General features: G+C 49.4%; 1 long non-coding RNA gene across 1 annotated transcript; it reads left to right on the forward strand.

Annotated features, from left to right (window-relative positions):
- The first annotated feature begins 3672 nt into the window (after positions 1–3672).
- Positions 3673–21984, forward strand: LOC150051596 (uncharacterized). The gene is made up of 3 exons (XR_016538434.1): positions 3673–3723; positions 16984–17301; positions 19490–21984. It is a non-coding gene; the product is annotated as an uncharacterized LOC150051596 (long non-coding RNA).
- The last annotated feature ends 572 nt before the right edge of the window (positions 21985–22556 follow it).

Here is a 22556-nt window from a genome sequence, read left to right on the forward strand (position 1 = left end):
ATTTTTTTTACATTATTATTATTGTCAATATTGTGGCTTGAACTCAGGTCCTGGGCACTTTGCTTTTTTGTTCAAGGCTAGCACTCTACCACTTGAGCTCACAATTCCATTTCAGGCTTTTTGGTGCTTAATTAGAGATAAAAGTCTCTTCGATTTTCCTTCCTGGGCTAGCTTCGTGATCCTCAACTCTCAGCTTCCTGACTGAGTAGGTAGAATTGCAGGCACCCAGCTGTTTTTATTAATCCTAATTAATATTTACTAAGTCAATGTTTTTCTCACGTTGATAAAAGATACAATATAAAATATACTTAAGTTACCAGAAGAGAATGTGGCTGTACACAAAAATCTCACCTGTTAAATCTATCCACAACAAATCATACTATTCATTCCTCTAACAAGAACAAGAATGAGTAGACATGGTTCCAAATTAAAGTAATATTTATATATATATATATATAGTTATGAACTCAGAGCCTGGGCACTGTCCTTGGACACTTTTTGCTCAAGGCTAAGCACTCTGCTACTTGAGACACAGCGCCTCTTTGGGCTTTTTCTGCATATGTGGTAGCAAGGAATTGAACCCAGGGCTTTGTGCGTGCTAGGCAAGCACTTTACCACTAGGCCATACCCCCGGCCCCAAGTCTGTATACATTTAAAAAACCATTTTGAGAATTATTTTCTCTGTTCATGAATATTTGAAAATGGGTTACAATTTCTGAATCTCAAAAAGGAAGTTGGTACCCTGTTCATCACCTTTACTATATATTATAAATACATATATATATATATAATGAATTATGGGAGAAAGCTTGAGTAAAATGATTCAGGTTGGAATGCACAATACAATATTGTAGCCAGGTGTGGTGACTCCTGCCTGTAATCCTAGCTACTCAGGGGGCTGAGATCTGAGGATCAGGTCCAGAGCCAGCCCAGGCACAAAAGGACCTGAGACTCTTAATTGGAGAATTAACCTTTAGAAAATGGGAAGTGGGGCTTGACTCAAGGGTAGGGCAGTAACCTTGAGCTGAAGAGCTCAGGGACAATGTCCAGGCCCAGGGGTAGGGTGGTAGCCTTGAACTGAAGAGTTCAGCCACAGGACCCACAAAAAGAAAAAACAAAAACAAAACAATGTTTATCCCTTGAGTTCCAGAGCAGAGCCACACCTGTGTTGAAAATGCAACTTTACTACTTCCTGATAGCAGGAGTTTGGTCAATTGAATTCCTTTAGCCTCAATTTGCCTAAATTCTCTTTAAATCCTAGGATATAAAATAATGGATGTCATACAATTAGCACAGTGTATAGTACAGTACAGCAGAACACACACACACACATACACACACACACATACACACACATACACATTTTTTGCCAGTCCTGGGGATTGAACTCAGGGCCTGAGCACCATCCTTGGGCTTTCCTCAAGGCTAGAGCTCTACCACTTAAGCCACAGCACCACTTCTGGGTCTTCGTGAATGTTAGGCAAGCACTCCACCACTAGGCCAAACTCCCACTTAGTATATTCTAATTCCTACACAGTATACTTTAATTCCTGTTACTTTGGGGAGCTTCTAAATGCATGATGACAATGAAACAGAACACAAGTGAGTGCTTTGCTGAAAATGAACTTAATCACCTTTGTGATTAACTTCCCATCTCATTTTTCATAACACCTTTCCTTTATTTTGAATCTTGTATGTCACCAGCCCCAGCAAAACCAATGTCTCTGAGAACAGCTGTAGTATTTTTCTATCACTAGCAATCCACTGTTTTTTGGTCACATCAGAATAACACTTGACCAAACATATATCTTTGCTTTAGCTCACTAATAATCTTAGCCTCCTTGTAACAACAATGTTCATAATATTTACATTAAAAACTACATATTACATTTTTTCACCCCAAACCATCTTCCATAGGAGCCTTTTTGGGGGGGTCAATTGTAGGTCTTGAACTTGGGGCCTGGGTGCTTTTGCTCAATGCATACTACCACTTTGATCCACAGCTCCACTTCTAGCTAATTGGAGGTAAGAGTCTCACAGACTTTCCTTCTCTGGGCAGGCTTCAAACTGTGATCCTCAACTCTCAGCCTTCTGAGTAGCTAGGATTACAGGCATGAGCCATTTGTGCTCTGCCCCACAGGAGCTTTTTTCAAAAGTAGTTTCTCAGAGGAAAGATGAGACACAGCAGGCTGTGGGATGTTGGCAAGCTTCAATCTTCCCTGGGTTAGCTTCTGCCTGGGAAGGCAGGTACACACCCAGTGCCTGGCTTGACCTTTCCCTAGGGGTCACCTCAAGCAGAGGACATGTCCTGTCTATAAATTAGCTTAGGGTTTGGGACATTTTTTCCCCCTTGAGGTGTGATGAGGCCACTGCCCTAGCATCTGTCTTTCTCTTGTCTGTTGTCTTGCCTCCCTGCTACTCCCAAGTTTGCAAAACTTCCTTTCTTGTCTAGCTTTGATTCCATTGATGAGATTAGGCGCCCCCCACAGCAGTGTCCTTTGATGTGGTCAGGAGGTAGCAGGGAGATTTCAGGCCCAGGGAGCAAATCTTAATCTTTCAAGGGCTTCTCTGGGATCAGGGCCTGGGTAAGCCCATTACATCCCTGCCCTTTCATCCCCCCAGGACACCGGCTCCTCCAGACTCCTGGAGTCTCAGATCCGAAGGGGTTTGTCAGATCTGGAGAGAGCAATAAAAGGGGGAAGAGAAAGCAGAGCCGGAATCCCAGCCTGGCCAGCACTAGCAGCGTCACCAGCCACTGTCAGGGCATCTTCCTCTTCTCTTTTAATTCTGGGCTCTCACAAAATGGGGATTACAGAGGCTTGAGGCCAGCACTACTCCCCTTTGGGAGCACTGCACCGCTGCCCTCCAGAGCCCTCTCCTTCCAGCACCTGCGCCCTCACAGCGGGCCCGCCTATGCAGCTCCTACTGCAGCGAGGGCATACAGCCTGATTTGGGTTAGTAGGGCTGGGAAAGGGAGGAGGGGGACAGGCAGGGAGCCCTCCACGCACTGGAGGAGGGGGACAGAGACACAGATGGACAAAAACTGAGAGCTTCACGGCCCCCCCTAACAGTGCTCAGCTTATGAAAAGCAGAGTCAGGAAAAGAGGTTGGGTACCGGCAGCCAAAACTGGGAGCTGAAAACGCACAGCCGCGGCCGCGCCTGCTCGGTGGTGTACAAGCAGGATCTCCCCGCTTCGCCAGCAAAACCCAGCAAGAAGTGTGGCGCCGGCCCCAGGGTCCAGATGGGGAAGTCGAGGCGGGAGGCGAGCGCGGGCCTCGCGCCGGGGGCGGGGCTGTGGGCGCGGCCGGGCGCCCAGCGGCCGGCAGGGGGCTCCCCGGACCCGTCTCCGCAGGAGGAAGCGCTGGCGCGGCTCGTCCGGGCCAAAGGAGGAGACTGCGGGGCAGGGAGGACAGCGGCCCAGGGGACACAGGAGGTGCGGTGCCCGCGTCCACATCCCGTGCCATCAGCGGCGCGGGCAGTGCGCGAACGGGACGCCTCGGCCACCCCCGCCGCGCCCCCGCGTCCGCCAGCCGGTGCCCAGGCCCGAACGGGTGGCCCGCCGGGGGCGGCGCCGTCCAGGGGCGGGGCGGAGGGCGGGGCCGGGCCGGGGCGGGGCGCGCGCTGGGCTGGGGAGGCGGTGCAGGCGGGCGCTGGCCGCGTCCGGCCGCTGAGAGCCGAGGAGCGCGCTGCCTTCCTGATGTGTCACCAGCACGTGGAGCCAGGTCGGCCGGAGCGAAGGGGAGAGCGGAACCCCCCAACTTTCGAGGGGTTTCGTTGGCCTCCTCTCCCCATTACCCCCGGGATGCCCAGCTTGGGGAGGAGGCGGCGGCCCTCAGGTACCCAGGAGGTCGAGCGAGGCCGTGCCCACCCCCCACCCCCTGGCCAGGCGCGCACGGGGCTCCTGGAACGTCAGGGCTCCGCGCCCCGGCTGGCGGCCGTTGCGCCCGGTTTCCCCGCAATGGTGCGGGGTGGGGGGGAGGCGGCTGGCGGCGGCGGCGGCGGGAGGCGCCCCTGCCTCGAGCAGAGCGCAGGTAACGCGGCGGCGTGGGAGCGCGGCGAAGTTTCTCGGGGTTTCACTCGTGGGCTGGGTGGCAATGTGGCAACCCTAACTGGGACCCTCAGCTGCCTCGAGAAGCCAGGGGTGGCCTGGCCGCCGGCGCGCGCGCCGAGGGTCGTGCGGCCCCCTTGTAGAGCTGGGTTCGCATCCAGCACGGGCCGTGATCCTGGGGCAGGTGATTTCTTTTGGGGGGACGCAGCATGGCGGGGGGGGGAAGCCTCCGCGTTGTAAAGAGCTGGCGGTGGGACCCAGCCCAAGGAAGCCCGTCGGGGCGCGCCACACCCCAAACTCCAAAGCGGACGGGAGTTGAGAGCTGGGTCTTTGCGGGCGAGATGAGGGTGTCAGTTCAACTGGCCTACAAAGTCCCAGTCCTCGGCCCCCAGGACCAGCGGCGTCGCCTCCGCTCTCCTCCCCGCCCCAGGCCGGCTTCCGCGGGGGTCAGCGCGCGCACCGGCCGAGCCGCCACCTCCCATACCCACACCGCGGCAGGGATGGCAAGGCGCGCGCGCGGCGTGGGGTCAGGGCGCCGATTCCAGGATCTCGATGGGTGGAAAGAGAAATCGCGAGGCACTCGGAGTTGGGAGTCGGTGATAGTCAGACTCCAAGCTGGATTCTCCTCCTGGGGCGCCCTTCCAGTGAGTGGGAGTCTGAGCCCCACTCCCTGACTGCGCTTTCCAGGTGGCCACCTTGGGGAAGTCGGAGGCTGATTTCCAGACTTGCCTTTGAGGAGGAGGGTTAGGACACGGAGATGGAGTTGTGAGGAGCTCTTTCTTCTTCCTCCACACCACCTCTCTTGGAAAGATGGATTTTGCACAGTAACTGGCTGGTCTTTTGTTCCCTGACAAAATACAACAAAAATGCTGACCAATGAGCCCGCAACTTTTATGCAGGGAAACTCTATTCCTCTAAAGATTGTTTCTTTACACAGACACACACCACAAAAACCAAAACCCCCAAAAAAGTATGCCTAAAACCTGGTGTTCCTAATGTTGGCACTTTTTGCCATTTTGTGTTGTGTTTTGGCCCTTTTGGCAGTGGGGGCCTTGGGAAAACACTTGGGGACATGCAGTGAGGTGACTTGGACTGTGTGAAGGGCACATGAACAGAATTGGGCACTTTTGGCCCCCTTCTTGGCATTGGAAAATAGAGATTTCTAGAAGGAAGGAGGAGGGAGAACCAGCCTGGACAGGTTGACCCACCTTTGGGGAGTTGTGCAAAGACACATAAAAGGTACTTTATCACAGCTCCCCAACCTCTGTGGGTCACAGGTAGAGGAGTCTTTGTGGTTGACATGTAGACGTTTCTGTCCTCTTCCTTGATTCGGTGAGTCCAGAAGGAGCCAGCTGTGGAGGGCAGTCAGGAGAACGGGGTCTGCGGCCAGCCTGGGGTGGGAGATGAACAAGGGCATAGTCTTGCCCTGCATTTAGCCTGAATTTCGCCTACACTCTGTCCTTTGGGGCTGTGTAACTGAAACATGCAGATGTCCAATGTATGGGAGAAAAGTTTCTCTGACTGTGGGTCAGATTTCCAAGTATCTTGACAAATTGTCAGTTTTGAGACAAAATTATCGAGGGCTGGAACTGGGAAGAGCCCTCAGCTGGAGGCCTTGCTCCTAATTAAGAAAAATGCTCTCTTTGAGGGTCACAGAATCAGGTTGGGAAAACAATGTTCTCCCTTTGAACCGATGCCTCTTGCAGCCCTGCAGAGCAGTATGGGGGAAAAGTAAATGAAATGGAAATCTTCAGAATATTTCATGGTCGTAAAAGATCCACAGAAGTGGGTTTGTGTAATGAGATGCAGAAAATCAGGCAAAGCGGGCTGCTTTGAACCACCTGGAAGGGATAGGCTTGGGGACAGTGGAGCATAAGTGTGTAGGAATCAGGCATAAGGAACCAGACAGAACCCCTGGCCTGGTCCCAGTGGCCTGCAGTTCTCCTTCAGGCCATATCCTGTGCTCTTAGGGCCTGGCTAGAGTTGTAGGGATTTTTAGGAAATGACTTGATGCTTCTTTTCGTTGGGGGAAGCAGAGTGATTAGGTTTTTCCTTCTTTGGTGGTTTTTTCCCCCTTTGCAAAATGAGATTGAATCAGCTCAGCTGTGGGCCGGGCTAGCCTGGCCTCCAGCAGCTGATTTCTGCTTTGATCTAAGCTGATGCATTTAGGAATTGTGTTTTAGTAGAGAGCTTTGCAATTGTGCTGCCCCTTTGGATTCTCACTGTCCGTGAGCGCTTCTCTCAGCCCATCCTTTGAAGATGGGTGCCTCAAGGTTTAGGTTTGGGGGAGGAAGTGCTTATTTGTGCTGGAGCCTTCAGGAAACAGCTAAATGCAAGGTGTAAAGCTGGTGGGAGTGGAAAGATTTTAGCTAGACCTCCAGGGAGAGACCCAGCACTCAGGTCCTGCCTCTGAGGAGGAAACTTGCATTCCCTCAACTCTTAAGTAAATTGCAACCTGGTGAATAATTAACTTCGCCCTTGTAGCTTTTTTTTTTTTTAAATCTCAGCCTATTAAAAGTTAGAGATCAATTTTTGCCTAGCAGAATTGCCATGACATAGGGTATATTGAGAGAACTTGGTCTTCTCATCTCCATCCACAAGCAAGCCCTGGCAACTATAAAAGTTCTGATACTTGGAAATGCTTCCAAGCTTTCATTGGTGGCCCCTGCCCCCTCCATGGCTCCTAAGCTTCTTCCCTCCATCTTTCAGGGCCTCTTTACTGAAAGCTGAACTGTCTGGACGCTCCTGGATGGGGTGGATTCTGCCCTGAGTTTATGGAGCAGCAGCTTGGCCCTCATTACTTTGTGGACTTGAGTCCTGTCCCCTCTCCCCTCCCCCCTCCCCCGGTTTGTGGCTCCCTGCATGGTGGGTAAATATTTGGCCAGTCTCAGTTCTTCAACACAGCAGCTCGGTGCTCCTGGTCTGTGATAAATCTGCGAATAGAGTTGTCTCAGAAGAGAGGGCTCATTTTGGTTTCTGCAAAGGGCTTTTCCTCTGGAAGGAGCCGAATGAAGGCGAGAAGTAGTGTGCGATTCAGACATGTTGGGCTTCCAGTTCTTACTTCTCCGCCAGCTGGGTGGATTTTGCCCCAGTTTGTGACATGTGCTCAAGTGTCTCCCTTGATGAAACTAGGATTGTGACACCTGCTTCAGCAGGATGTGATGGGACTCCTGAAAGATATTTGTACAGGCATAGCCGATGGGTCTTCCATCGGTAGTCCTCTTCCCCTGGGCTGTCGTGTTTAAAGACGTGTGTGCCCTTGCACGTGTGCATGTTGGTTGGGAAGTATGCATAAGGTTCCACAGATTCTCAGGCTAGGCTTGCTGGCACTGGATCAGTAATTTAACCCATCCTGTGCTGCAGCATCTAGAAACTTTTTCCCGGTCTAAGCCCAGTATTTTTGTTGGGGAGGCGGGGAGCTACTACCTAGGCCAAGAACTGGGCCAGGCAGAGTGACATTGGTGGGTAAGCCTGCCTTGCTTCCTCACTGGCTTTTTACCCCCCCCTCCCCCAGCCCCAAGAGCAAAGGAGGGCTCTTGGAAGGGCTCCTCCAGGATTTCCCAGCTGCCTTTTGTGGCCAGAGCCACAGTCTCCCAGATTGGAAGCAGCAAGCTAGAAGAGCACTGGAGGTGGATTGGTCTGAATTAGCCAGCAAAGACCTTAAAGGAACCCTGGCTTGCAGATGTGGCTGCCTTGCACATGTGCTCCGCAGTGCAGTCAGCCCGAGCAACCCAAAGACTCCCCCACTTCTGGCCCTGAGCACAATTCATGAGTGGTCCCAGAAGAGGCACCTGAGGTGCCCTGGCTATGTGCCCGCCCTCTCTGTGGCAAGTTCAGCATACACTATCAGGGGATAAGAAAGTTGAGGGAGGACGCTTTGATGTTTTGGGTTCCCTGGAGTTTGGACTTTATGGTACAGGAATGTTTTTGTTTAGAATTTCAAAGAGGGTGGTGGGAATCCACCATAAGCTTTGCAGCACTTGGGTGTTCAGTAGTCCTAGCTGGCTCTGGGTGAGGGGCAGGCTTATAGAATGGACCAGGCAGGTTACTTTTCACCCACTGTGGGTGGGTGCTCCCTCCCTCCTCCTTCCTCCCTTTGGCATGGTCTGTGGAGTTTTGCAATCTCCCTATAGCCAGGTCCCTCATGACCGGGAGGGTTGGGGAGGAAGGTGCTGGGTGAGAAGGATGGTGGCTTGATTCGCATCCCTACTCCAGAGCACTGGACCTGGAGCACCTCCCTGTAGCCTTCCTACTGCCAGTTGGGAAGGGAGGTGCGGATGCAGGAAGCCTGGGCTGTGGTTTGGAGCAGCAGGAGGAGTGTGGGAAGGTTTAGGAGATGTGCAGCTGTGAAATTTGGATCCCTCTACGAAGATTCTGTGGTTCGGGCTCGCTTCCTTTCACTGGATTCCTGCCCTGGGCATTGTGGGGTTCAAAGGCAAACACTGGCTTCTCTTTCTGGGTTCTAGAGGCTTACGTTCTGGTTTGCCAAGCAAACATATAAAAACTAATCCTTTGCCTTTCCCTTTTGGAAGGTAGACTTAATAACTGTGCTTATTTTGCTGATATAGCACCTGGCTTTCCAGAGGCTCTGAGGAAAAAGGTAGGGGTGGGGGAGGGCCATTGGCTTGGGAGTTAGAAGCCTGGCTGTCCTGGAGACTCCACTGAGGTCCTGAGACTCAGTTTCCCTGTCTGATGATACAGATTCACTCTGTAGGATGTTTTGAGGACTAACAGAGAATGCCCATAGCTGGGGTTGGCACAAATGACAGCCAAGTTCATCCCTTGGCCTGGGCGGCCAGTTAGACGGCAAGGTTGAGACAGGATGACCTGAGGCTGGCAGGCCTGCTTGCTGGCTTGATACCTGGGGAGAAAACACCAAGGCAGGTCCTTGGTAGGGTACAGGTCACTCCTATTCTCCAGGGAGACTTACCTGAAACAGCTGGGACAGCGGGAGGTGGGGGCATGATCCAGGGATGGCTCCCGGTGGAGCCTGTGAGGGGGACAGGTGGTGGGAAAGCCGGGGTGATGTTCTTTGAAGCCTTTCTGCTGAGTTTGCTGCTGTGGGTTTAGGCGCATGGGGGCGGAGACATACTTAAAGTTTGAGGGTGATTAAACAGATACTTGGAACTAGGACTTGAGGATAATAAGCAAGATGTTAGTTTCCAGTGCGCTTGTCCAGATCTTGCAGAGCTGGAAAAGTCAAGCAGAAGGCTTGCTCCCAGCTGGTTGGTGTGGAGGGTGAATGTTCCCCCTCCCTTCAGCTCACGCTCTCACACTGGCTCTCACACTGTCCTGTGTCTGTCCATCTTTGCTCAGGTCTGAGCACATGCTCTTAACCTTGGCCAGATCAGTGCCTCTGGTAAAAGGTCACATTTCAACAATGTGCTATAGAGATGGGCATTGAGGGGGGCCTGGAAAACTAGCTTTGACCCTGGGATGGGGCCAGGTCCTCGACCTTGACTTTGAACATAGGGGGTGGGGATGATAACGTAAGTACCCTGGAAACCAGCCTCTGTGCCCCCTCCAGAGTGTGAAGAGGGGGCTGCTGCCAAGATAGCTTGGCATTTTCCCTTTGGTCCTCCTGGTGCATTTTATTGTAATTAGACAAGTTGTGACAGATATCCCATTGCTCTTTGGGCCGGAGACTTGTGAGGAGCCCTGCCTGGAAACCCAGCCTCGTTCACTAGGGAGCCGTAATTAGGCAAGAGAACAGTTCAGGGGCCCTTGATTCAATAAAGACCCTTTTATGTTGGTTTTTCCCAGAAAAAATAATTCCACTTTGCCCCGTTTATTGCATTTAGATGTGTAATCAATCATATTAGAGGGGGACAGCCCAGGGGACTGAAGTTACGCACTTGGGGTTTTCACTAAGACCTGGTAACATCTTCAGGGGACGCAGTATCCTCAGGAAAAAAAAAAAAAGAACAGTTTTGAGGATTTTCTCCTGGCATTCTAAGATGTTGTCTCCCTTCAGGGTGAGTGGTGACCCAGGAACTGAACTCAGAAAGTGAAACTAACACCCTCAGCTGCCCTGGCCAGTGCCCTGGCCATGTACAATGGGGAGCACATGCCCTGGGAGCGGGGGTGGGCAGAGTGATTGTCCTCTGTCATGTCTTCACACTTTACTGGCTTCAGGCACTGGAGCTGGCCCGTGGCTGTCCTCTGCCCTCTTGCCTCTTCCCTCTGTGGGGTAGTCAGTCCTGACTAAGTAGAATTTGGGGCTCATACGCAGCTTTATTGGCTGGGTGTGCCAGGCCTGCAAGTATTGAGTAGGCATTTCTTTCAGGAGTGCAGTGTATTTCGGGGATGCCTCTGACCTTATGCCCTGAAGAGACCCCTGTACACAGCCATCTCCCGTTGTCATCTTGCTCTCAGACTTGTTCTCAGACTGGTCAAAAGCATTTCTCAAAAATCTGTCCAGTGCCAGGGTGAGGTGGAGATTGCCCCATGGAATTAAGTATCTCTTTCCCAATTCGAGGTTTAGAAATCTCAGGCGATGAGGAAATTTCTGGTAGTCATTCGTAGGAGAAACTGGGTATGACATTTAGAATACTAAAACCATATTGCTTTCAAAAGCAGGGAAAGCAATTAAATTGCACAGGGCAGGGGGTCTGTCACCATGGCATCTCTCCAGCTATCCTCTGGGGCAGAAGAGCTGGGCCATATTTCATGGGTGGTTCAGCTGGGTATAGATGGTGACAAAATATTCTTGGAGTACCTCTGCTATCATTTGGAACCTTATACTTTTATCTTTCTATTTTACACTGTTGGGAAAAGTGCCATCACATTTTAAATATATGTACAATTTTGTTCCCTCCTCCCCTAAGGAGTATAATTAGAACATCTGAAACTGGATTGTCCAATTAGTACATTTTTCTAATTAGCTGTTAGGAAGTTGTGATGAGATGAATTATTTCACATTTCCAAGTAGAAATTTGGCCACAGAGAGGCTTTGAGGAGATACATGGGGAGACAAAACTAGTTTCAGCTCCCACCTGCTCCCTGGAAAACCAGCTGTCCCTCGGGGAAGCAACTGTGTGCACATGAACGCATGTGTGTGGGGGCTTGAACTTGGAACTTTGCACTCCTGCTTGGCTTTCTTGCTCACAGTTTGTATTCTACTTGAGCCAACTTTTTGCTGGTTATTTTAGAGATGGAGTCTTTTGAACTTTTCTACCTGGGCTGACTTGAAACCACTATTCTGTCACTAGGTATAGGCACCTGGAGCTCTTGAGAACCTTTTATTGTCTCTTTCTTGAGTAAGCAGAACTGGGAGGGGGGAAGGTTTCTATTTTTTGCCAGTCCTGGGGCTTGGACTCAGGACCTGGGCACTGTTCTTGGGCTTTCTTAGAACTAGCACTTTACCTCTTGAGCCACAGAGCCATTTCTGGCCTTTTTTCTGTGTATGTGTACCAAGGAATCGAACGCAGGGCTTCATGCATGGTAGGCAAGCATTTTACCACTAGGCCATGCTCCTGGCCCTAGGGGATGGTTTCTTTAAATCAGCTTCTCTATATTCCTTTTTTTTTTTTTGCCAGTCCTGGGTCAGGGTCTGAGCACTGTCCTTGGTCTTTTTCAAGGCTAGTGCTCTACCAATTGAGCCACAGTGTCACTTCAGATGTTTTGTACGTATAAGTTAGTGAGGAATAGAACCCAGGTCTTTGTGCATGTTAGGCAAGCATACTATCACTAGGCCAAACTTGCAGCCTAGCTTCTCTGTATTCCTGACAGTGAAGCCACCAGACAAAAATTAGCATTTCAAGTAGTATTTCCACTGTTCTCTGCAGGGAAGAACTTCCTGGCAGCATAAACACAGTGTGTCTCAGGCCCCATGGTACTGAGGCTACCTCGCTGGGAGCAGGGAGGTGAAATTCCCAGTACCTTAGCTTCATTATGGCTCCAGCTACAGGCCCACTACCTTTTCTAAAGTTCTAATCTCCAAAGAACTTTTTTAAAAAATCAACATTTTTGTAATTAACTTTGTGAGAAAACTTGACCCAAACTGACCTGAGGCGATTAACATGTATATTAGCCCCAGGAGTGTGAATATTCATGGGTTTCACTACAGATATACTGTGTTTGATTGCAGGTGCTGCCCTTCTGGGGTGCTATATAAAGGGTGGGCCACGCCTCACATTCTCTTTGTAAAGTCTGGAAAATTCTCAAACACCTCCAGCCTGAAGTAAAGGGATTGTGGCTTACCATAGCATCCATTTAAGGTGACAAAGACAGGCCAAATCCAGCTTCCTGGGTCCATTTCTCCTTTAGCCACAGGAGCCACCACTTTGCCACTAGAAGGCTGGGCTGCCCCGTAGCCCTGCAAGTCCCCTGTCACTAGATCCTGAGAACTCCACACAGTGTGCTTGTATTGTGTCCTATGTTCCATCCAGTGACTGCTGCATATTAGCGGAGAGACAACACATTTTTTTCTGAAAAGCGCCCAGGAACAAATGTGAGGACTCGAGGGTCATGCTGTCACTTGCAACCACATGCATTCCCTGATTTATTATGCTGGTTCAACTTTATGAGACAGGCAAAAGCAATACTCAGTGCGTGTTGGGACTCCAACACAGGGTCTTGTGTATGCTGGAGGGCACTTTACCACTAAATATGGCCCCAGTGTGCTTATTAGAAATTCTACTTAGAAGCCAGGCGCAGGTGGCTCAGGCCTGTAATCCTAGCTATTCAGGGGACTGAGATTGGAGGATCACAGTTCAAAGCCAGCCTGGGCACAAAATTATATGAGACTTATCTCCAATTAACTACCGGAAAACTGGAAGTGGCACTGTGGCTCAAAGTGATAGAGCATGAGCCTTGAGCTGAAGAGCTCAGGGACAGCGCCCAGGCCCAGAGTTCAAGCCCCAAGACTAACAAAAAGAAAAAGAATTATACTTAGGCTCTTGCTTGGCTTCTTTTTTTTTTCTAGTCCAACAAATCAGTTTATAAAGTATAGTATATTTTGATCAATGTCACCCCTTCCATCATTCTCCTGCACCCCTACAACCCTACCCATACCCTCAAGTTATGTGGTTCCATTTTTACATATGTAAGTAGAATATAATGACTGAATTTGTTCGTCCTTTTTCGATTGGACTTCCTATCCCTCCTCTGCAGCAAACGCATTTGAGCCTCCTGGTATTCATTCTGTTCAACTGTTAGTTGTTCAGGGGAGAGAGTGTGTGTGTGTGTGTGTGTTTGTGTGTGTACATTTGACCTGGGTGTATTTTCTTTCTTTTTTCATTTTTGTGGGTCATGGGCTTGAATTTGGCCTGGGCGCTGTCCCTGAGCTCTTCAGCTCAAGGCTACTGCCCTAGATACCCTGAGTGTCTAGGATTACAGGTGTGAGCCACCATGCCTGGCTTTCCCTGAGCTTTTTTTTTGTTCCAGGCCAGGGCTCTATCATTTTGACCTGTAGGTCCATTTCCATTTCTTTTTTTGTGTGTGTGGTTAATTGGAAACAAGAGTCTCACAGACTTCTTGGGCTGGCTTTGCACTACAATCATCAGATCTCAGCCTCCTGAGTAGCTAGGATTACAGGTCTGAACCACTTTGTTTTTTTGCTGGCTAACTGGAAGTAAGAGTATCTTAGCTTTATTTGCCCTCTATCAGATTTATATATCCAGGCTGGCTTTGAACCTCTGTCCCTTAGATCTCAGGCCCCTGAGTAGCTAGGATTATAGGTATGAGCCATTGGAATCAGCTTGTACTTTGAATTTTGATCGAACAATATACATTACGAGCTCTCTCGACGCTTGGCACGGATGATGACCTCAGCTCCCGGGCAGTCTGTGATCACAAGGACGTCCTCAGCCATGAGCTGCGGTTGCTTATACAGGGTGTTCAGTAGCTGAAGTGTTGTTATGCATTTTCAGCACATCTACTGAGGAACATGCATTCTCTTCTGTTACTGTAACCTAAGAGCCGTAAGAAATACACCAATGAGTGGGTGCACCTCATTGTCCTAATAAAACTTTATGAAAAGTGGTAGTAGGTTGGGTTTGGCCCTTTGTCCATAGTTTACCAACTGCAAGTCCAAAGACTAAATGCATCTTAAATATATTAACTCCTTTTGTCCATACTGCAATCTTGCCACTTGCCTGGTTAGTTTGCACCTCTTCCCCAAGCCTCACCTCACCTGGGAAAGTCACTAAAGAGAAAAAAGCCATAGCTCTCACTCCTGTCCCATTGCTTGCCTCCGCTCCTCTTCTACGTGGTTTGGAAACATGGCCGGAAGGGAGGTGTTGCCCTCTCTGGATTGGCTTGAGAACAGGCACATGCACTGTGTACATCCAAGACCACTTCTAACCTCCTCCAGGGGCACTCGGACCTCCATCTGCTGAGGAGCATGGTGGTCAAGTAAGCGTCGAGGTGAGTGTCAGGCCATGCAGGTCTGCTCCCTAGTTTGAGGACAGTCTGTGGGATGGGGGAAAGCTGAGCAGCTGAGTGTTCTTACCCCAAGAATTTCTGGCAGAAGGACATGGGTCATCATAAACCCAGTGGTTCTGATGGAGGAGTTTCAGATCTCCTGGCTTGTTCATTGCAGCCCAGAATACCCAGCAAGGGACGGTCAGCCAAGAAGCCTTTTCCCTGTAGCCCAGGCTGCACTCCAGCAGAGCCCTCAGACCCCGCTCCCTGCCTCCATAGCGGGCTGGGGTGGCTGGCTAGAAGGAGGGTGGAGCCCTGCAGACAGCCCCTGGCCTACAAGTGTGGCCTCTCCAGGGCCTTCTCCAGTGGTTTCTGTCTGTCAGAGGGGTTTGTTTCCCCCTACACCCCCCAAAAAATTTGGGGGACCTTCTGCTGGGACCTCCTTCCCCAGCCAGTGTGGGGCTGGCTCAGTTTTCTTTCAAAAGTAAATTTCAAACTAGAGTTGCTATCTAGTTGGGCTATGTGGGTAGCTGGCTGTTGTAGGCAGTAAGAATTCAAGGAAGGAGCTGTTTCCCACCGCTGCTCCCTGGTAAGCCCTGGTGGCTTATTAGCCCCGGAGGAAAGGTGCTCTGCCCAACCCGGTCACCAGTGTGAGCCTGGCACAGTGAGGACACGGGGAAGGCTGGAGGGTTACATCAGATGGCAGGGAAGGGTCACCTTTACACACTTAGGGGACGGGGATGGCCCTGATCCTCCATTGCCTCTCTTGTTTGAGCGCCTATACCAAGCCTTGTCAGTGCTGGGGAAGCACAGCAGGGGCCCATTCCTAGCTTAGACCCAGGGGCTCCCGGGGCCTGGTTCCCAGCATGTGGTGGTGATTGATTGATTGATGCGGGTGGTCCCGGTAAGGTAGGCTAGTAGGTGTCTCACAAGGTGACATTTGAACTAGACCCTGGGAGGGACTGAACTAGCACCCTGCTTCTAGGAGCAGTTCTAAGCCATCCATGCAAGTACTCACCTGTCTGCCAGACAGCCTTGGAGAGGTAGATGGTCTCACAAGGCCCAGACCCAAACATAGAAGCTGTCATGGTGAGCTGGCAGGCCGCATGCGCGGGGAAGACAGTGGACTGTAGTCGTGTCCCTGGTGCCGCTGTCCTCGGGGGAGTGTGGCCGGGGCCTTGGTCAGAGCAGGATGGGGTACAGTGTAAGAGGGCAGAGGGGTGCTGAGCCGCCTCTGTGATCAGGTGAAAAGCCTGGAGCATGGGAGAGAAGGGGCACTGTCAATTTCTGGGGTGCAGCTGCATTCCTGACCTTGTTCCACCCAGTGCTGTTCTCAAAGGATTTCTCCCAGCTGATCCAGCCCTGCCCTTGGTGTCCAAGGGAGAACACTTTGTTAAGCCTGCTGGGCACTTTGAGTACTTTGTTTCCTTTTTTCCCCCTCTATCGGCCCTATAAAGCCAGGCATAGTATTCCTATGGAGAGATGAGCACAGAGGCCTGGACGCATAGTGTCTCCCCACTGAGGAGGACCTTAAAGATGGCCCTGATTCTGGAAGCTTTTTTTTTCTTCTTCTGGTTATTCCCCCCCCCTGCCCCTCCCACGCCTTTTCCCTGAGCCAGCACTACCCAGCACTACCCAGCAGAGTTGCCAGCTTGATGGGAACCTGAAAACTATCTAGGACCTGCGAGATGATGCCTCCGTCTATAGAAGGCCCTGGGCTAAGCCAGCCTCCTGCTCAGCTCTCATCAGTGTGTGAAAGGTGGGGTGGGCTAGACGCTGGAGGGCTGGATGGAGGAGGTGCGCCTGGCCTGCGCGGGGCCTCTCGGGATGCAGTGGGGAAGGAGAGGTTGGATCTGTGACTAAGCCTTTCACTCACACTTCCTGCGGCTCTGTGGAAGCCTGAGGTTCTCATTTCCCTTCTGCTTTTCCTCTGAAATGGGAGGAGGGAGCTTAGCTCCTTCCAGGCCCTCTTGACAGACGAGGGCCGATGGGGAGACCAGGGTCATTGCTCTGCCTTGGCTGTAGTCCGTTCCACCCAATGGCCCTGGCTCACTGGTTTGCTTGCTCCCGTATCTGAGCCAAGCCAGGCCTCAGCTGGCCTGGGGGAAGCTGGAGGTCCCTCTGTCCTTCTCCAGTCATGTCACATGTCACATCAAGCCTGAGACCCTCCCTCAGCCACTAGGGCAGGTTTGTGTCTACCTGTGGACACTGGACTGCATTCTGTAGTTCCAGTCCACAGGCTTCTGTGGGCAGAAGGCCTAGGCCAGCTCTGAGTTGGGTGTGGAGGGGATGAAGGTTGGTCATTGCTACCTGGGCTGTGTGCGGGAAGGAAAGAGAAGGCCGAGCCAGTTATGCTGTGCACCACGGCTTCCTGTGAGGGCTGGGCGGAGGTGCGCCTGCGCCAGGTAAGGGGACAACCAGCTCCACCCCCTCTCCCGAGCCAGCGAGGACTGCCTCCTCCTCACGCAGAGAATGTTCAAGGACAGCAAGAAAAATGAGGGACTTTCAGGGGCAGCTGTGTTTTCTGACTCAGTCATAATGCCCCTAAAAATCCTTATTGTTCTTGCAGTGTGCAGCGGGCAGCCAGCACCCTCAGCACCTGGGAATGAAGACATTTCCTGGGGTCGGACTGCAGTGCATCCCTCAAAAGGAGTGGATGGGGCCTTGCTGGTTTGTGGAGGCAGTTAAGTTGGCCCGCATGTTCATTGGAGGAGTGTGGGGTGAAGGGAGGAAGGACTGGGCCACGGAGACACGCAGACACCCAGGTCCCACACTCGCGTGCCTCCTTTCCCTGCGGGGAAGCAGCTGCATTCCGGCAGGCATGGCACACTGGGCTCTGCACTGCATCCCCTTTCCTAGGAAACCAGAGAAGACACCAGGGAGAATGGTAATTTCTTTTCTTCTTGTCTTTCTCCCTCTCCCCCCTTCTCTCTTCCTTCTTTCCCTTCTCTCTTCCTTTTCCCCTCCTCCTTCTCTCCTGTTTCTCTTTCTTCTCATTCCTTCTCCCTCATCTCCCTCTCTTCTTTTTCCCTTCCTCTTTTCCATCTCCCTTTCTCCAACTTTCTTCCCCCTTTCCTCCCTTCATCCCTCTTCATTCTTTCTTATCTCTCATTTCCTCCTCCCTCTCTTCTTCCTTTGTCTCCTTTTCTCTATCCCTTCTCCCTATTTCCCCTTTTTTCTTTCTTCCTCTTGTCCCTCTCCCTATCTTCTCTCTTACCTTCATCTCATTCCCTTCTCTTTCTTTCCCTTCTTATCTCCCTTTCCCCCTCATCCTCCTTTTATTTCTCCTCTTCTCATTCCCCTCTCTTCCCTCTCTTTCCCCTTTTTTGTAAGTACTGGGGTTTGAACACTGGGCATTTTGACTCAAGGCTGGTTTTTCTACCACTTGAGCCACACTCCCAGCTTTTTTTAGTGGTTAGCTGGAGATGAGTCTCAGGGGTCTTTCCTGCCTCAGATCTCAGCCGTCTGGCTAGGATTACAGGCGTGAACTACTGCTATATGGCTCATTTGTTCTGGTTTATTGCTCAAACAAGCAAACTAGGAAAACTTCTTTCCTAATTATGAACCAATTGTGTACAAATATGAAGCATTTGAAAAATTGCCTTTGAGTATAATAGAATATTACCTTTGAGTATAATAGAATATTAATCAAAGGGAAGAAAGACTTTATCTCTAGGTATAAACGTTTATATAATAATGCCTCTCCTGAGCACTTCCAAACCCATTTTTTTTCTTTCTTTCTTTCTTTTTTTTTTTTTTTTTCTTTCTTTCTGTGTGGGTCATGGGCTCTTCAGCACAAGGCTAACGCCCTACCCCTTGAACCACAGCCCCACTTGCCATTTTCTAGCAGTTAATTGGAGATAAGAGTCTCATGTTCTGGGGCTGGGAGTTTGGCCTAGTGGTTAAAGTGCTTGCCTAGCATGCATGGAGACCCGGGTTCGATTCCTCGGTACCACATACATAGAAAAAAAGCCGGAAGTGGTGCTGAGGTTCAAGTGGTAGAGCTCTAGCCTTGAGAAAGTCCAAGGACAGTGCTCAGGCCCTGAGCTCAAGCCCAGGACTGGCAAAAAAAAAAGAGTCTCATGTTCTTTAGTGCCCAGGCTGGCTTTGAACCACAATCCTCAGATCTCAGCATCCTGAATAGCTAGAATTACAGGTGTGAGCCACTGCGGCCTGCTCAGACCCATTCTTTGAAGCCAGTTACCCTGATTCCCAAATTGGACAGAACTTAAATAAGGAAACCACAGAACAATTTCTCTAATGAACTCAACAACATGTTAAAAAAGATTATATGTTGCTGGGTGCCTGTGGCTCACACCTGTAATCCTAGCTACTTGGGAGGCTGAGAGCTGAGGATCAAAGTTCAAAGCCAGCCCAGGCACTAAAGTCTGAGAGACTCTACAAACAACCCCTAGAAAAATCAGAAGTGGCACTATGGCTCAAGTAGTAGAGTGCTAGCCTTGAGCTGAAGAACTCAGGGACAACACCCAGGCCCCGAGTTCAAGGCCCATGACCGACCCCCCCAAAAAAATGTCAGCAAAAGCCATACATTACACACACACACACTATACACACATGAGAAACTATTTTTTTTTTCTAAAATCAGGAACAAGACAAAGATGTCTCCTCTCCACAGTTATTCAATATAATGCTTGAATTCTCAGCCAGAACAATAAGGGAGAAAGAAAGGTGATGGGGGGGGGGTGTGCGTGGCGTACAAATAAGAAAGGAAAAAGTCAGTGGTGGCTATTTGCAGATGATATCATCCTATACTTAAAATACTCTGAAGATGCCACTTTCAAGAAAGCAGCTAGACATAAAAATCAGTACTTTTACATATACACCAGTAACAAGAATGCTAACAAGAAATCAAGAAAATAATCCCATTCACAGCAAAGCCCTGGGAATAACCCTAAGGAGGTCACTTGAGCAATGAAACGGTAAAGACTGGAAGACTAAAAGAAGGTAAGATCTCCTCTACACATGAATCAGCAGGATAGTGTGAAAATGACTAATCAAAATTGATTGACAGATTCAATGAAATCCATATTAAATTCTAATTTCATCTTTCACAGAAAAAAAAAATCCTAAAACTTGTGTGGTAACACAGAAGACCTCCAATAGCCAAGGCTCTCCTGAGCCAGAACCATTCTGTGCCGGAGGCATACCATATACCTGACTTCATACCATAATACAGAGTCATAGTAAGAAAAGCAGCAGGGTACTAACACCAAAATAGAACAATTTTATAGAAGATCTGAAGAAAACAAAAAGCCCTTCCCCCACAGCCATGTGATTCTCCACAAAGGCAAAAAATCAAAGGAAAGACAGCCTCTTCTACAAATGGTGCTGCAAAACTAAGACCAACTTGATCCCTCTCTCTCCCATCCTGTAAAATTCATTTCAAAATGGATCAGGAGCCTGAATGTAAGATCAAAACTTTAAAACTATTAGAAGGTATTGGCACTGACTTTCTGAATAGGATGTGAATTGTGCAGGAAATAAGAGCAAGAATTGACTAATGGGATTGCATCAAGTTGAAAAGCTTCTCTGTGGCAATCAGCCTGAAGCATGGGAGAGAATCTTTCCCAGATGTTAATCTGATGTCATTAATATCCAGAATATATAAAGAGTTCAAAAAATAAAACATCAAAAGTAATCCAGCCAATAAATGAGCCATGAATCAGAGAGTTCTCAACAGAAGTACAAATGGCTAATATGCGAAGGAAGAAAAGTTCAACATCTTTAGCCATCAGAGAAATGCAAATGAAAACTATATTGAGGGTCCATCTCATACCCACTACTCATTTGGAAACAACAAGTGGCTCATACCTCTAATCCTAGCTACTCCGGAGGCTAAGATCTGAAGGTTTCGGTTAGAAGGTTAGAAGCCAGCCCAGGCAAAAAAGTCTGTGACACTTTAATCGCCAATAAACTACTCAGAAAGAGCGGGAAGCGGCGCTGATGCTAGCCTTGAGCACAAAGAGGCCCAGAGTTCAAGCCCCAGGATCAACAAAAAGAAAACAGGTGAGGAACCCCTTACACATTGCTGGTGGGGATGTAAATTAGTGCAGCCACTGGAAATCTGTATTGCTGTTCCTCAAGAAAACTAAAAATGAAGCTACTCTATGATCCCGTTATATCTGAAGGAATATAAGTGGTCATGCAATAGAGGCATGCATAACCATATTTAAAGCAGCCAAGCCACTGTAGACAAGCTGTAGAATTGGTCTAGATGCCCAACAATCAGCAAATAAAACATTTGCATACACAGTAAAGTATTATTCAGCCATAAGGAATGAAATTATCTTTTTTTTGTTTTTGTTTTTTGCCAGTCCTGGGCTTGAGCTCAAGGCCTGAGCACTGTCCTTGGACTTTTTCTCAAGGCTAGAGCTCTTCCACTTGAGCCTCAGCACCACTTCCGGGTTTTTTCTATGTATGTGGTACCAAGGAATCGAACCCGGGTCTTTGTGCATGCTAGGCAAGCACTTTAACCACTAGGCCAAACTCCTGGCCCCTGAAATTATCTTTTTATACAACTGTGTGCTAATAAAAAAAATACAACAAAAATGGAAGACTGAGGAAGTGGTTTCACAATATTGAGGATGTACTAAACACCACTGAATATTACAAATGAAAAGGCTTTTTATGTTATGCATATTTTGTCCTAATCAAAACAAACATGTTTTAAAGTAATGATTGTCTAAGAGAAAAAAAAATTGTCATTTGCAGGAGTATATGGAATTGGAGATCTCATGTTAAATGAAATAAGCTAGATTTAGACAAGTAGTGGAATATTTTCTTCACTGAGGAATCAAGATTTTTTTTTTTTTTTGGTCAGTCATGGGGATTGAACTCTGGGCCTGGGCACTGTCCTTGAGCTCTTCAGCTCAAGGCTAGCATTCTACCACTTGAGCCACGGCACCACTTCTGGTTTTCCAGTGGTTTATTAAAGAGTCTCATGGACTTCTGTGCCTGGGCCAGCCTCCTGAGTAGCTAGGATTACAGTTGTAGCCAGTGCCTGGCTCTAGAAATTTTTTTTTTTTTGGCCAGTCCTGGGGCTTGAACTCAGGACCTGGGCACTGACCTTGAGCCTCTCGCTGCTCAAAGCTAGTGCTCTATCACTTGAGCCACAGCGCCACTTCCAGCTTTTTCTCTGTAAGTGGTACCAAGGACTCGAACCCATGGCTTCATGCATGCTAGTCAAACACTGTACCACTAGGCCACACTCCTGGCTCTAGATTTTTTTTTTTTTTAAGATATAAAAGTAAAGCGGTGCCCGTGGCTCGCATCTGTAACCCTAGCTACTCTGGAGGCCGAGATCTGAGGCTCACAATTCGAAGCCAGCCAGGCAGAAAAGTCCCAGTGAGACTCTTACGTCTACTTAAGTACTCAAAAACAAAGTGGAATGGTGGTAGAGTGCTAGCCTTGAGAAAAAGATCTCAGGTACAGCAGCTAGGCCCTGAGTTCAAGCCTCACAAGCAATAACAACAAAAAAGATATACAAGTAGGTAGGAGGGACTATTTGGGATGAAGAAGGTGATATACATACATATATGAAAATGTCATAAGGAAACCCATTATTTTGTAGTGTATACACTAATAAAAATAAAATGTTGAAGTCCTTCTTGCCTTTCTTCTTTCATCCTTCTTGCATGTCCTACCAGTTAGCAGGTTATACTCTTAGAAGAGAGGGATACCTCACCCCCACGAGCCATGGCCCCATGCTCAGAGCTTAGGTCCCCATCCCCCACGACTCTATGATTTAAACTCAGGGCCTTACATTTACCACTTGAGTCAAGCTGGATCTTCTTCCCAGCCAGAAGCTCAGATGCCTTGTTGGGGGAGGTTGGGTGGCCTAGGTTCTCTCCAACCTGGAAAGAATGGGATTGGGTCTTGACTGGTGGACTCCCTGTAGTGCTTCTTGACCCTGGTCACCCCTAAAAGTCACTTGAGGAAAGACCGAGAGGAACCCACAAGTGGGTGTCCTGGGGTTTGTGTTTACCTGGAATCTAGGGGAGAACCATGAAAGCTGGTGCTCGGGAGCAGGGGCGGCAGAGGTGGCCCACATCTGCCTGCAGGGCCCACTGAGGAGGTACGCAGCAGCGGCTGCCACGCTTTTGCCTCCACTGTTCTCTGCTG

Source organism: Megascapheus bottae, chromosome 17 (assembly GCF_031878675.1).
Source record: "Megascapheus bottae isolate mThoBot1 chromosome 17, mThoBot2.hap1, whole genome shotgun sequence".
Classification (NCBI taxonomy): Eukaryota; Metazoa; Chordata; class Mammalia; order Rodentia; family Geomyidae; genus Megascapheus; species Megascapheus bottae.